The sequence below is a fragment of the Humulus lupulus genome, chromosome 1, assembly GCF_963169125.1.
Source record: "Humulus lupulus chromosome 1, drHumLupu1.1, whole genome shotgun sequence".
Classification (NCBI taxonomy): Eukaryota; Viridiplantae; Streptophyta; class Magnoliopsida; order Rosales; family Cannabaceae; genus Humulus; species Humulus lupulus.
In genome coordinates this window covers 122,024,747-122,041,508 of record NC_084793.1, presented here as the reverse complement: position 1 = coordinate 122,041,508, position 16,762 = coordinate 122,024,747, and positions in this window count along the sequence as shown.

Below are 16,762 nucleotides of genomic sequence, written 5' to 3'. Positions count from 1 at the left end.
CCAGGCCGTTCCGTTGAGGTCACCCCTTCGGTCTCCTACTCGCCTACAGCGGAAGTCTCCCCGATCTCAGACGGCGCCTCCTGTTGAAGGAGAGCCTTGAACTTCTCGAGGAAGGGCTCCCATACTTCCGATGCCAGGAAGGAAAAATTTCCATCCTGGTTGAAGGCCCAGCAATGATAAAGTATGGATTCCATGGAGGAGCTGGAAGATGCCCTCTCTGCTACAAGGGCGACCTTGGTCTCCTCAAGCTTGGCCTTCACAGTAGTCAGGCCAGCCTGTATAGCCTCGAGATCGTTCTTCACTGCGGACAAGGCCCCCTGGGCGGCTTCCAGATCGGTCTTTGCGGCGGCCAGTGCGACCTGCGCGGCCTTTTCGTTTTCCTTGACAGTCGTCAAGGCAACCTTGGCATCTCTCTCCTACTGTAGTGCAGACACGAGAGTGGCCTGAGCAGTCTGGAACTCACCCTTGATCTCTTCAAACCTGGCCTTGGACCGAGCTATGCTGTGGTGTAGAGCCAAAGTCGCCTGCAAATGAAAATATAGTAAGGCATGTGTTAAAAGAGAAAGCAGAGAAAATTGACTGAGTTAACTAGGTAACCTTACCATGAGGTTCATCCCCAGCGAGGACTCCATGACATTCTCGGGGCTCCTCGTCTCAATCTCCCGCAAGTCCCTCGGGGTGGCGTTGTAGTAATGCTCCACCGTGTAGCTCGCGGTCTCGTAGACCGTCCCTCGGAAGGCCTCGGGGAGTTTCTCCAAAGCCTGGGTGTTAACCGGTATACACACGGAGGGAGTGGGAGCTGGTGGGGTTCCAGTTGGTGTCTCCTGGTCCCGAACTGGGACAGGAGGTCACGGAGGAGATGGAGGCATTTTCTCCACTGCTGCAGGGCCCTGGCTCCTCCCCTTAGCGGGAGACTTGTTGACAGGCCCAGGAGGAGTCTTCTTGGTAAACTGGGGCTTCTTGACCAGGGGCCCCGACGATCCGGAAGGGGGATTCCCCCCTGGAAGATGGACCGCAGGACGTTGTCTCTGGGCAGTGCCATCTCTTCACCTGAAACAAAAAAAAGAAGCGTTAAGACACATGTAAGGTTATTCGATTAGAAGAAAAATCTAAGGATATATTAAAAAGGTCCTACCCTCCGAGCTGGAGGAGGAATCTATTGCCACGACCTCCGGCCGCAGAGCTTCTATGGGGGACTCTAGGTTTATAACCTCGCGAATGAGAGGGGGCTCGGGCTCCGGATCAGCCTCAAGACTGGACTCCTCTACATATTGCCTAAGCCCCGGAGCGACTACACCCTCCAGAAGGGAGGGCCACGACCTAAGGTTGGTCCCGTACTCCTCAAAGAAGGCTGACCTAAAAGCCAGGGTGTTGTCTACTGCTACAGTGCCCCTACGGCGCTCATGTCAAAGGGTAACACCAGTTGATCTACACACTGGAGTAGAGTTACGTTAAGGTCTGGGTCATCTTGGTGGCGATGTACGAGCTGGCTTGGGTTAAACCTAGCGAGACGAAGGTCTATGGCAGCCCTGTCTAAATCCCTAAACAGGTAAGGGTTACCTTTGCCGGAGGGGTCGGCTGCTGCCCCGGACTGGATCCGATCTGCATCAGGGTCCCTAACAACCTCAAGGAGCCGCTTCTGGCACACCAGCGGCACCTCGTCCTCCTCATCCTGCTCGTCATTCAGCGCAGCACCCCCCTCGGGAATGGGCGCCAGCTCGCGGGTTACTAGGATGGCACGTGACCTCCTCAAGGCCAGAGTCTGGCCCGGAGAAATTAACTTGCACGCCAGCATCGTCTCATCAGACACGAGCTGGCAATAGTCTTTTTCGCTTGGTAGGAGCCCCGCCAAGGTCTCGCATTGACCCCCGAGGGTCACCGATTTGGCCGTCCTCGCAAAAATAGCTGCACGATGGTATTCAAGTCAATGCTCATGGAAAGAAACACATCAGTGGCGATTTTGCAAGCTAAGGATAGAAAGAACTTACGAGGATGGTTGAAGTAGTGGTGATCGCAGTTACGAAACCCCGTCAACATAAAGAACTGGTCCTTAAAGTCGTTGGGGTGGCTGGGCAGCTCGATGACAGCAGAGTTGGGAAAATGGGTCAGGTAATAGAACTCGTTGCCTCGCCCCCATTGATCTGGGCTGGCCTTGAGGCAGAAAAAATAGAGGATGTCCGCTGGTGTAGGGACCTCCCATTCATGCTTCAGGAAGAGGTACCTGAGCCCCGCCAGCAGACGGTAGGAGTTCGGGGGCAGTTGAAAGGGAGCCAACTTCACGTAATTCAGAAAGTCCGCGAAGTACTAGTCCAGAGGAAGGAAGGCCCCAACCTTGAGGTGCTCGTCGCTCCAGGCCGCGAACTCCTCGTCGAGAGGTGTGCAGCTCCTCTCGCCCTCGAAGGGAGGTCGGACAACAAGAGCACCTGTCCCAATTTTGATGTTATGGGACAGGAAGATCTTGTTGACCCTCCCTTGGGTTGTAACCTTCAAGACTATCCTCTCGGTCTCGAAGAAGGCATCAGGTCCCACCTCGACCTCTTTCTCCATGGTGGGACCAAAGTGGGGGATTGGAGATTCAGCAACTATCTCTTTCCCCTTACTAGCCTGCTGGGATGATGAGCGGGCGGCACTCTTTTTGGGCATGTTCTTCCTGGGCCCCATCTGGTCGCCTAACGAACAAAAATGAAGAAACTTTAGATAAGCAGCCTAAAAATAGAAAAGGGAATCTAGCGCAAGAAGTGATTGTTGTACACGAGCTAAGGTAATCTCAGCCCGTGGTGCATAAGGCCACGCGATGCTGTGATCACGCGCCTGTGTTTCCAACGAATCCCCGATTTCTCGGGATCTGTGTGTCAGGAGGGTCAGGATAAAGTTTGCCTTGGGGGGAAAGTTTCAAAAAAGCAAAACCGCCTAGGAAGCGTGACCCCTAAGCTACCCAGTTTTGCACCCCAGAAACCTATTTCCTTCCCCCCTCCAAACAGGCATCCCAAAAAAAACTACCCAGAAGTTATCTTGCCCTATACATCACATTCCTAAACATGTTCTCATATGATCAATGCCCCTAGGATAAAAACCTACGCACAAAACACCAACCAAAAACAACCTACTATGTGCGACTAAGAAAGAAGTTAACCTAACGAAGGAACGAAAATATCACAAAGTGCAACAGGCAGAGGACTTACAGTGTTGTTGCCGTATGAAAGTCGCAAAGAGCGTAGGAGTCAAGGTTCTGGTGAAGCCTTTAAAGCTGGAGTTGCAAGAAAACTCTTGTGGCAAGAGCGTAGGGATCTCTGGGATGACAACCGAAAGAAGAAAGACTTCTGAGGTTAAAGAGGAGAGAAGATGAAGAAAAAAAAATTCAAATAAAAGGTAGCTTATGCGAAAGGTGGCCAACCTTATATATACGTAAAAGGCAAAGGGATGAGGACCATTCGATCGAGTCAATGCGAGATACGAGGGTCATAACTCGAGAGACGAAACGACGACCGAAGATAGGCTAGGCCATTTAATGTGATTATCGAAAGATGGACCATCGCCAACCACGGTGCACCACGTGTCCGATACCTGTGCAGTGGAGGGGACATGAAGAGTTAAAAAAAGGAACCTAAAAGCCCCCGTTGTGGTCACAGATGACGTCATGTGTCACGAGCAGAGGCTTGGGGGGCAAATGTACGCTCTAAATATCCGTGAGTTATTAGCGAGCTGGAAAAGGGCATAATTCAGGCTGCCACGTGTAAATCATCCACCCAGAGCTTCTATTATGAGTATCCACCTCCCTAGCCCGAGCTGATCAAAGAGTTAGCAGTCTACTCGATGGCAGAGGATTGGCAGTATGGACATCACGAGCTGGCGCTACATCAAGCTCGAGGTGCGGCATAGATTTGACACTCGAATCCTTGTAAAGGCTACCACGCAATGTAAACGTGCGCATATCAGACATCACGTGTCTATTCCATTCCTGAATTCTCGGACACGCAGTATAAACGTGCGTGTTCAGGCTTCCCACGACTAGTTTGGGCCATGCTGCCCATTATCCCCTTTACCTATTGATTAGACAACACCTCATTGTCAGGTTTTAGGAATTAATCATCAGTGTCACAGAAGTGACATGATGGGTAAGAAGGTCATGGGATGACACCCTTTACCAACGCCCAGGTATCCTCTCCCTATAAATACCAAGACCCTAGGCGTTGCAAGGGGTTGGTTTTTTTTTTTTGGTGGTAAAGAAACAATCTATAAGGAATACTCAAGAGATATCAATAATATTGACTGGTGGACTAGAGGGATTTTAACCTTCGAACCACTTAAAAAGGATAGGGGTGATAACCTTCCCCCGATACTAATTTCGCCAGTTTAGAGTTACGACATTTTCATAGTATCGTTCACAATTTAGCACTAATCCATCCCGTTTATTCGTATAATTACCTGTTGGCGAAGAACCACGTCAACAGTCTTGATTCATGATTTTGATGGTCTCACCTTCCAATGAAACAAACAAAGGGATAAGCTTTTGAATGTTAGGACAAATTATTTTGTCTCAATGGAAATAGGTAAGAATATTACAACTCTATGCAATAATATTATAAATAAATATTGATTGATTGAATAAGGTTACAACTCTATAACTGAAAATACAAGTAAACTAAAGAACAAGAAGAAGAAAAGAAGAATAGAATAGTGAAAATACAACTCAAAGCAAAATATTACAAGTAAAGTAAAAGTGTTTGAAATAAAGAAAAGAAGGTTACAACTCAAAACAAGAAATACAAATAAACAAAAGAGAAGAATATAAAGATGAAGATAAACAGAGTAGAAAGAAAGAACAAACAAACTAAATAGAAAAAGCTCTCACTCACACAACCAAAGTGAAGAGTGTTGGGGATCACCAACTTGAACAAGGTTTGAAACCTTTGTCCAGAAGCTTATTTCCCCCTAACTCAAGCACTAAGGGATCTCTCACAGATTATAGGAAACGCTTTCTGGAATTATCAAGCCTCAAGGTATTTCTAGCCAAGTGCTCTAATGGATTGAAATGTTGTGTCTTTCAAGTGAGCTATAGGCTTCTATTTATAGAGTTTAGAGACACCATTTGAATTTCAAATTCCACCAACCCCTATGGCTGTTACCAATGTTTAATTGGATTAATATGGAATTAAAAATGACATTTGGGAGTTAATTGGGTCTTTTGAGCTGTTCAACAAAGATTGAAAAAACTGAAAAATTGGTCAGTTTTTGGCCTGTGGCTGCGGCCACTACTCTCTGTCCCACAGGCCGCGGCCACCAACATTCAGTGGTCGCAGCCACCGACCATTTTCAGCATTTAAAAATGTGCTTTTTTTCCAAACGGTTCCAAACCCTCCCAAATGATTTTGTAACTCCCAAAACACATTATTGGGGTTAAAATCATATCTCTAACAGCCATTTCACATATGGCTTTATGAAATTCATCTCAATATTGTGTAACACCAAATTTACACAATAAAGGGTAATATTTGGAAGTTACAAATTTGTAACACCAAATATGTTACATTATTTGGATATATCTCATATATCTAAATATTGTAACTCTCTATTATATGTTACAATATGTGACACTCTTTGTCACATTTATTTAATCTAAAACATTAAATTATAATATAATATAATATTACATTATATTATAAAATAATATAACACATTAGACTTGTAGGTAGTCCCACTCAGGAAGGTGCGGGTCGTTTCCTGTTGGCAAAAATGAAAGAACCCCATATTTTCTTGGTTGGGGTTGGATTTAAGGTCAAACAGGTAGTTGACCTCATGTGGCGTAGGAACAGGCCACTTCTTATGACTGTAAAGGATATAGAGTGCGGAGAGCATTCTATATCCATTTGGGGTTATTTGGAAAGGAGCGACCCCAAAGTAGTTGGCCACTCCTTGGAAAAAAGGATGGAGAGGCAGGATCGCTCCTGCCTCGATGTGAAACCACGACTAGATGCTGAAGGGGCCTCCAGGCAGGTTTGCCCGTTGGTCTCTGGTTGGAAGGAATAGAGTAACCTTGGAAAGTCCATACTTTTGAGGAAATTATTTATCATCCTAGTAGTGATTGTGCTAGGAGGAGCAAGGTACCATTCAATGTCTGGTTGAATGGCGTTTTGGAATTGGGCTTGAGTTTGGATTTCTGAGTCGGGGGTATTTTCTTCTCGACCACTAGTCAAAAGAATTTCAGCCCGAGGAGCAGCTAATTTGAAGGAGGAGTGAATGGTTTCTTTTTCTGGGCTTTGGACTTTACTCGACCCATGTTTTGAAGTGGGTTCGATGGATTGTTTGGGGTGATGCGAGAAAAAGGGATCTCCAAAATTAGTTGTGATGGTTATTCCTCATCCTTGAGCAGTTGGTACAGCAGATCGCCGTCGATTGGCCTCTCACCTCCCCACGAATCTTGCATGAAAATTTGCAAACAAAGAAGGGGAGATGAGAATCTAATGGCCAAAAGCATCAAGATGTTTAAAAGTTGGAATAATGCTGCTCATGTATAAAAGTTAAGCTTTTATACGACCAGCAGCATTCTGACAAAAAACACTATATTTCAAGCGAACAGTTTGGAAGATGGATTAAAAAGCAGAAGTGAGGAAAAACTTTTCGACTTTGAAAGGGCGGGAAAATCCCAGTTTTTTCTACAAGCTTAGAAATCGAATTTTTACTTCAATTTCACGCCCTAAGTTAAAAATCCTGACTACCAAATTGATTCCTAACCCCAGCAGAGTGTCTTTTTCCTACCATATCAAACATCGATCAATATACATCTTTTTCCCAAAACAGTTTCGGTCAAGAACATTCAAGAACTCAGGATACTAAACAGATAAACGAAAATATATGGCATGGCATTTCAATGACTGGAAAGGTTGATAAACTTACTTGGATAAATATTGAAGCAAGTCTCTGAGATACTAATTCAGTTGGCTGGGTTGAAACTCTGTGAATCGTTGAGTTTGTCTGAGGATTCTGGGTTTTCCAAGCCTTGTTCTTCGGTGTTCTTGAAGAGAAAGTGGAAAGTAAAAAGTGAAAAATGAACTTGAGGGATTATTTATATTGATCATAGCACGGTAAAAGAGGTAATCGTGGAATTACTTTTGTCCAAGCATGGGGAAGTGCAATAGCCATCAGACAATTCCTTGGAAACTGAAAAGACATGATTGGTTGCCTTTTTCGAAAAGGCATGGGTGGCTCTGACAAATTTGGTGGGGTACGCGAAGGGTCAGTTTCATAAGTTTACTTTATGCTGGTTGCAATAAAATAAACTTAGGGGGAAAATGTTTACCCAAAAATGGCTCCTGATGACGTGGCAAGAATTTCTCACACGTGGTTGGCACGTGGTAGCGTCAAGGTAATGTAATGCTGTTAGATAGTCGACCATGCGTTTCTTCCACTATCAGATCTCATAATTAGATGCGACCAGCTTGGTCGTATGCTTCGGTTTATTTCCTCTAAAGATATGTAATCTTGTAATAACTACATTTAGTATTTCTTCTTTATTGGTTTGATACGCTGATATTAAGGATGATTAAGGCCCATTGGCCCATGTGTTGACGCCGTTTTTCGTCAACAGTGAAATAAGAGCACGAAAAGAATAATTGGTTATGGCCAAGGAAAATATAATCACACAAATGGGATTTTTTATGTGGTTCAGCAGTTAACTCTACCTAGTCCACGAGTCTTTGTTATTAAAACTTAAGATGATCTCTGGAAATTCTTTAAGAATGAATTCTCCAGAGTTTTCTCTTAAGATCACAAAAATTCCTCCTTTACAATGGTGCATGACCTCTCTATTTATAGAGGAGGTTTTCCGAATACTCTCCCACACATTTCAGGAAGTTATTCTGTATATGCAAATAAATTTAATGGCATTAAAAGCCTGTAATCCTATATACAAGGAAATGTTCCCTGAAGATCACGGGGCGTATAACCGCATAATAAATATCCCTTGATTATAGGGGATTTATAGCAATGAATGCAGACTGCGTCTCTCTCAGGTGATTCACTAAGATATTCAAAGGTATCAGCTTATATTGTCAATGCCACGTTCACCCAGGTCTCTTAATGACTTTTGAGCTATAGCATTTTCCCGAGATCATGTGGCTTCGAGCTCATACTTATATCAGGCTCGGTACCCCTGATCCGAGGTCATCCGAGAGTAGACGTACTTCGATGTCTGTCTTTCGAGCTTGTGAAGGTTTCGAGGCTACCATCTTCGAAGTTTCCCCTGCTTCGCAGGATCAGTGCCTAGGTTTTGAACACGTTCCAGACACTACGAGCTCACACCTGACGAATCCAGCTTTCGAGATCACAATTCCTAAAGCTCGAAATCTGGGTGTATCATTTTGCCCCCTCAAAAGTATTTGCTCGAATCCTATGAGAAGGAAACTTTTGAACTACTTTCTCTGGGAAACGCACCGTCATACACTTGAGAATGGACACGTGTCAGTTGGGTATTGCACATCCACAGTACTCGAGTACCTTGGAAATCCGCCCACGGTCGTTCATCTGCCACCTTTTTGGTGCCATCATGTCATCAATCCCTGACCGTTGGATTTTATAAAGATTCTGGCCAATGGCTCAGATTAATCCTTTTTTAACCATCTATATATAAGACCCCAGTCATCGTCTTCCTCTTATTTTAAACTTATCAGAAGAAAAAAGAAAAGAGGCAAAACCAGAAGCCATCCCAGAGAACTTTTTGCTTGTGCATGTTCTCCCAGCCAAAGAAACAAAGGACCGCCAGTTTGTTCGAGACCGTAAGGTTGAACCTGCAGCCTCTCCTTCAATCAACGATTTCTTTGCAATCGCCATCATTGTGTAAGTATCTGATGATCTTTCTGTTTTCCTTTATGCTGGCTTCTGTCTGCGTTGTTCTTTTTTTTTTTTTTTTTTTTGAGAATGCACTAGTTTATTTTCTTAGTATGATACGCTGGGAAGTTCTGACCGATAAGCTTTCACGTTTAAGTCCCCATGCTAGGTTTAAATCACTGGTTCCAAATCCAGTTTTGGTATAGAACAAGGTTTATTTTTTCTGGGTTTCCAAAGTTTAAAAGACATATCTTGCACATGAAGATATCGGGTACAAAATCTTGGTTTTAAAGAACGCACGATACCCAAGATTACCATTTCTGAATAACTGTCACCCTTTTTCCCTGATATTTCGGGATTTTAAAAAAAAATTATCCACTCCCCTCGTTTTTCTCGTAGAATACACGTTTCGACTCTTAACCGGGTCTTTAGTATCGAGCTCGTTTCGTACCCGAGCACTCTCCGAGTTTGTCTTGTCAAGCTCGTAATTCTTGAATCCTTGCATGCATGGCCCTCACAATTTTTTCTTTCTCGCTAGATGTCACAGAATCTGGAAAGACGGTGGGGGTCATTGCTGGCAATTCTATATTCGCCAAAATCCTCGAGCCTAGAATCGCTGTTTGCTCGGAACCAACGTCTGATTCGTGAATACGATCTCGCGCGCGAACAGGAAGAAACTCGAGCTCACTATCACCATCAAATCGTCGAGGTCATAGAAAAGAAGAGGAGAACCCTTCAAGAGGCTCTTTATCCATAATCTAATTCAGGACCCAGGCCGATCCCCCTTGACCCTAGGTTAAAAGTGACCGTTGCGTACAGTTCGGGAGAGCTCCAATTCTCACTGATGGGGGAGCCTTCTACCTCGCAACCGAGGAGGAAATTTTTTGAGGCCGAGCACTACTGGAGCTCGGTTACCTCGATAAACCAGATAACTGATATCCTGGCCTTCCACGGTCTCAGGTTGTCAAGCTCCTTAACTCCTTAAGGTGTCGAGCTCCAATCTCCAGCGAACGAAGTTGCTATGCTCCAGGGAATGGAAATCCTGACAACAGGCTGAGGTATGTGGCTTGGAGTCAGGAGCATATGAAGGCAGGAGCGCTACTGCCTTTGAAGTCTTTCTTCAAGGACTTCATGAAATTTGTTGGGTTGGCTCCGTTCCAACTCAACACTAATTCTTACAGGGTTCTGTTTGCCCTGAGGTCGTTATACCACGAGTTGGAGTGGAAAGGACCTTCACCAAAGGAGATTTTGTTTCTCTTCTGTCTGAAAAGTAATCCCTCCCGAGCTCGGGGAGGAGATAGCTTCTACTATCTCTCGAGCTACCCCAAAGAGAAAAAGGTGTTTGAAGACCTTCCTAACCATCCACCTGACTTTAAGAAAGCCTTCTTCTGGACAGATGGCTTGTCCTCGTTTCGATACTACTCATTCAGACGGATTCGTAAGTACCCCAACCTTCTTTATCTCTGTGCTCGGACTTTGTCTATAGGTTGTTCTTAGTTGAAATGTGTTTTGTTTTCCAGCCAACTTTCACCGTCCTACTCCCATTGATGTAATGAAGGAGCATAGAGAGGCTCTGCTCCAACTCCCTTATGGCAGGAGGTCTCTCTCATATCTTTTGCATGAGAGTAAGCTCCGAGCCAGCGGGCTTTTGGGAGATGGCCAGTCCACCTCGGATTGGTCCAACAAAAAGTACGACCTCTGGGAGCTCGTGCCTTTTCCAACAGGCATCCTCCCTCCAAGGAGAAAGGTGAGGCCCCCGCCTCCGGTTCACTGACGGAGCCCGCAGTCGGGGAACGAGGCCAGCGACGAAGCCTCGAGCTCGAGCTCGGATGATCAAGGTACAGTCATCCTAAGCTCGAAAATGTGGTCCCCTACCTTGTTAAAACACAAACCCGATAGGTTAGTAATATGCAAGGACGATAGGGACCATTTCTATATATGGACTTGGGTAGATGATCGAGTTCATAGGTTTGATAGTTGACTCGGGAAATATGACACTATGTACAGTCTGAACGAGGTGTGGGATGGAATAGCCGTCCAGTATGGGACCAATGACTATAGGGACCTTTTGAGGTTGACGTCCACCTATAGGGAAGGTACTCCCCCCGCCTCTCTTGAAGATGGGGGAATCTCATGGTCTCCGAGCTCAAGCTCGGGGGAGAGTTCCAGTTAGGTCTTTCTCTACTTGGTTTTTTTCTTATCTTCCAAGTTTGTTTTCATTATGTTTCACTTTGATTGGAACTGTGCAGGTGCTATGGATCCCGACCTCGATGATGTGCTTTTCAATGATGAGGGAGCTGGAGCTCAGAAGAGTAAACGTCCGAGAGGCTCGCGGAGATCCGATCGCCCACCCAAAATCCCCAGGCGCACCAAGAAGACCCCAACGGCTCAAACTGCTGTGAGCATAGCTGAGGAGCCGAATGTCCAGGTCGATGCATCTGTTTCGACCGTGCCTGCCATGCTTCCTCCAGCCGCAACCCAGCTAATAATCGGCCGACCTCCGAAGAAACCCTCGATTGCCAAGGTTACCCTGCCATCGGCCCGACCTCATGTCAAAGAGTTCGTGCTTGATGGTACTGCTGGGACCCAAGGAGCTGTACTTAGCTCGGATGTCCTTTCTCGAGTGGGTCAGAGTTTTTCGGGATTCGGGTCTGACCACTGGGATCTCGTGCATAAGGACCCAGACTGTAATACTCTTTATGATAAGAGTATTGAACTTACTGCCGCGGTAATTTTCACAACTCTCCTTTAATTACTATGTCTTGGCTTGTGCTCTAATTTATCCTTTGTGTTTCAGGCCCTCGTCATTTCAGCACAGCTTAATTATAAGCTGACCAACGAGGTGCATACGAGCATGTCTCTGGCCCAAGAGTCGAGGGATCTCCAGCTTAAAACGGCTGATGAACTCAAAGATTCGAAGGCCGAGCTTGAGAAGGTGAAGGGCGGGCTTGATCAGGGGAAGACTCGTCTTGCGGAGCTGGAGAAGGTGAAGGCTGAGCTTAAACAGGTGAAGACTCGTCTTGCGGAGCTGGAGAAGGCCAATGCTAAACTCGAGGAGGAGAAAGCTACCACTTTCGAGATCATGGAAAACGAGAGGGCCCGCCTCCTTGATGAGTTCAAAGAGAAGAAGGAAATGGCAGTCGACCAAGCCATGTACGAAATCTGGGTCGATAATGCCGACCTCGACACCAGCTTCCTAGGTCCCCTTGAGGCGAAGTATGTAGAGCAGTGGAATGCCCGTCTTGAGGCGAGTGAAGCTGCTCGGGAGGCTGCTCAGAAGGATAGTCATGCTATTCTTCCTGAGGGGTCTAGTGCTGCTGATGCTGAGAAGGCCAAGGGAACTGCTCTCTCCTGAACCTCACCTCGGGGCTGCATCCTTTTATTTTTGTAATTTCTTTAATTTATGCCCGTAGGGCTGATATAATTTCCTTTTATTTTAATACTTATGCTTTACATTTCTTGGTTTGAAACATTTTGCACATTTTATATTAAAGAATCGTATATGTTTATTTATTCTTATAAACATAGTTTGGATTTAGGTTCGAGACTCAATGCATTCATGCATCGTTTGCTCGAATTATCCACTTCTGATCTCGTTATTTATCAAGGTCGGATATTACTTTAACCATGAACCCGAAAGTACTTATATGGTGTGTAATGCAAACGGTTTAGTTATATCTTATTGCTTAGTTACTTTTTCTTATCCTCGATTATTTCTCCAAGGTTATGAGTTCGAAACTAATTTTCCATAAGGTATTCCAGCCTCGATCTCGACTTATCTCGAAGTAGGTTTAGGTTCCAACTTATCGTCGATTAGTTCTAGCTGGTTTGTTCCAAACCTTTTAAGGTTGTGATTGGTTTGTAATCCATTCACTTGTACATTTCTGATAATCGGTTATATCTGAATTACCTTAGGTTGCGCATTTGGTTATATCCAAACACTTGCATGTATTTCGTATATGTTATTTTATTTTTCAAGCTGATGGTATATACACCAATGATGCCCCCTTAATATCCTATGAGTGTGACCATAGGTTATTAAATTAAGAGAGATTGCAAAAATAAAGAGAAATATAACATATTGAACGATATAGATCTTTATTTGATGGAATTCAAAAGTAGACAAAATAGTACAGATAAATAATCATGGTTACAGGCAACATCCTTCCTATACTATTGGTAGTAAGGTCTTAGGTGTTCGCCATTCCATGCTCGCGGTACCAGGCTCCCATCCAACCTCGCTAGCTTGTAAACACTAGGCTGAATGACTGATTATATCTGGTATGGTCCTTCCCAATTTGTCCCGGGCACACCAGCAACTGGATCTCGCGTTGCCAAAAATATGCGTCTTAACACCAGATCTCCCACACCGAACTTTCGATCTCGAACCCTCTTGTTGAAGTACCTGGTAGCTCGTTGCTGGTAGGCAGCGTTCCTCAACTGAGCTTCGTTTCTTCTTTCTTCAATCAAGCCTAAGGTTTCTTCGAGCTGAGTGTGGTTCGAGTTTTGATCATAAATGTGAGTTCGGGTTGTAGGAATTTCGACCTCGATAGGCAACATAGCTTCGCAACCGTAAGCTAGAGAAAATGGGGTATGTCCCGTTGACGTCCGAGCTGTAGTCCTATATCCCCAAAGAACTTGGGGCAATTCTTCGGCCATCATCCCTTTGCTTCCTCCAACTTTTTCTTTAGCGAACTCTTGAGAGTTTTGTTTACAGCCTCGACCTGGCCATTTGCCTGAGGATGAGCTACTGACGAAAAGCTCTTTATTATTCCATTCTTCTCACAAAAGCCGGTAAACAAGTCGCTATCGAACTGGGTTCCGTTGTCTGATACAATTGTCCTCGGCATCCCATACCGGCATACGATGTTCTTTACCACGAATTCAAGGACCTTTTTGGAAGTTATTGTTGCTAACGGTTCAGCCTCCGTCCACTTTGTGAAGTAATCTACGGCGACTACGGCATACTTCACACCGCCCTTGCCAGTTGGGAGAGAGCCTATGAGATTGATTCCCCATACCGCAAATGGCCATGGGGAAGTCAACATGGTCAGCTCGGATGGTGGGGCTCGAGGAATCGTGGCGAATCTCTGGCATTTATCGCATTTCTTTACGTACTCGAAAGAATCCGATTTAATGGTAGGCCAGAAATATCCTTGGCGTATGATTTTCTTGGACAGGCTATGCCCCTCGGTATGGTCTCCACAGAACCCTTCATGAATTTCTTCGATGATTTTCTTGGCTTCGAGTGGAGTTACGCACCGAAGTAATGGCATAGAATACCCCCTTCTATACAGTTTTCCATCCAAAATGGTGTAGCGGGGAATTTGATACATTAACTTTCGAGCCTGGTTCTGATCTTTTGGAAGGACTCCGGTCTCGAGATATTCGACTATTGGGGTCATCCAGGTAGGCTCGGACTCAATCATACACACGTCTTCCTCCTCCAGCTCGTTAATGCTAGGAGCCGAGAGGTGTTCTATGGGCACAATGTTTAGCTCATCATTCTCAGTGGAAGTAGTGAGCCGAGCTAAGGCATCTGCATTTGAGTTCTTCTCTCGGGGAACCTGCTTGATTGCATAAAACTCAAAATGTTCCAATGCGGATTTTGCCTTTTCTAAGTAAGCTGCCATTTTCGTGCCACGAGCCTGGTATTCTCCCAAGATCTGATTAACCACAAGCTGGGAGTCGCTATAACAATGTATTGCTTTAGCTTTGAGCTCCTTGGCTATACGAAGTCCCGCCAGTAATGCTTCATATTCGACCTCGTTATTTGACGCATTGAAGTTGAATCTTAAGGCGGAATGAAATCTGTTCCCTGCGGGGGTAATTAAAATGACTCCTGCCCCCGATCCATTTTCATTAGATGAACCATCGATGTAAAGTTTCCACAGCTCGTGGGCTGGGGTTATAACTTCATCGTTGGTCATGCCAATACATTCCACTATAAAATCTGCCAATGCCTGGGCCCTAATGGTCGTCCTCGGGTGGTAAGTGATCTCGAACTATCCGAGTTCAACCACCCATTTAAGAAGTCGACCTGAATCCTCTGGTTTAGACAAGACTTGCCTAAGTGGTTGATCAGTCAACACATGGATGGGGTGTGCTTGAAAATAGGGTCAAAGTTTACGAGATGAATGAATTAAGCTGAGAGCCAACTTCTCCATCAAGGGGTATCTAGACTCTGCCCCCAGTAACCTTTTGCTGATGTAATAGACGGGTCTCTGTACTTTCTCTTCTTCTCACACGAGCATTGCGCTTATTGTGTGTTCGGTGGTGGAAAGGTATAGGTATAGTACTTCTCCCATAACAGGTTTTGATAAGATGGGGGGTTCTGCGAGGTGCTTTTTAAGCTCCTGGAAGGCCAGCTCGCACTCCTCCGTCCATTTGAATTTCTTGCTTCCCCTCAAAAGGTTGAAAAATGGGAGACAACGGTCTGTAGACTTTGATATAAACCTACTTAGTGCCGCCATCATGCCGGTCAAACTTTGGACATCCTTGTGTCTTCGAGGTGAGGGCATGTCAATCAGGGCCTGGATCTTGTCAGGGTTAGCCTCTATTCCACGAGCGTTCACGATAAAGCCTAGGAATTTTCCTGAAGATACGCCGAAGGTGCACTTATGAGGATTTAGTTTCATGTTATACTTCCGGAGCACGCCAAAGCATTCTTCGAGGTCATTAACATGGTTATTGTTAAGTTGGGACTTGATAAGCATGTCATCAACATAAACCTCCATGTTGTTCCCTATCTGTTCTGAAAACATCATATTTACGAGCCGCTGGTATGTGGGCCCAGCATTTTTTAGCCCGAATGGCATGACATTATAGCAGTATAGCCCCTTATCCGTTATGAAGCTCGTATGTTCCTGGTCGGGGGCATGCATGGGAATCTGGTTATATCCAGAATAGGCATCCATGAACGACATCAGTCCATGCCCCGCCGTGGCATCCACGAGCTAGTCAATCCTTGGTAAGGGAAAACAGTCCTTTGGGCAAGCTTTGTTGAGGTCCAAATAGTCAATACAGGTTCGCCACGTCCCATTAGGTTTTGGGACCAACACTGGATTGGTGACCCAATCAGGGTAAAAAGCATCCCTAATGAATCGGTTTGCTTTTAACCTGTCGACCTCCTCCTTTAGTGCCTTCTTTCTGTTGTCATCCAGCTGTCTTCGCTTTTGTTGCTTCGGAGGGAAGATTTTGTCAATATTTAGCGCGTGGCTTGCTATGTTCGGACTTATTCCTACCATATTCGAATGTGAGCATGCGAAGACGTCCTAGTTTTTCTTTAAAAAACAAATTAGTTGTTATTTTGTCTCTTCTTGGAGGTGTTTTCCAACCTTTACCTTTTTCGAGGGATCGGACTCCTCGAGCTGAACCTCTTCGAGCTCTTCTAAGGGTTCAAGGTCAGCTTTCTCCTCAACCCTTGGATCGATATCTTCATCAATCTCTAAGACTGTCCCGTCTTTACTTTGAACAATGACGAGTGCTTGCGCGCTCATCTGTTTCTTTCCTCTTAAGGAAATGTTGTAGCATTCCCTTCCAGCTAACTAATCTCCCTTCAACGTCCCGACGTCGCTAGGGGTCGGGAACTTAATGGCCAGATGCCTTACGGACGAGACTGCCCCTAGCCCAACCAGGGCGAGTCTTCCGAGCAGCACGTTGTAGGCCGAAGGCAGGTCTACTACCACAAACTCCATCATCTTGGTTGTTGAGACTGGGTAGTTTCCCAAGGTCACAGGGAGTTCAATGGACCCCATGCAGGCGGTTACTTCTCCAGAAAAGCCGTATAGCGTAGTCGCACATACTTTCAGGTCGCGAAGGGAGAGTCCCATCTTTTCAAGGGTTGCTTTATAGAGAATGTTAACTGAGCTCCCATTGTCTATGAGAACTCGGTGGACCCTTTTATTTGCCAGATGGAGAGTGATGACCAGCGGATCAT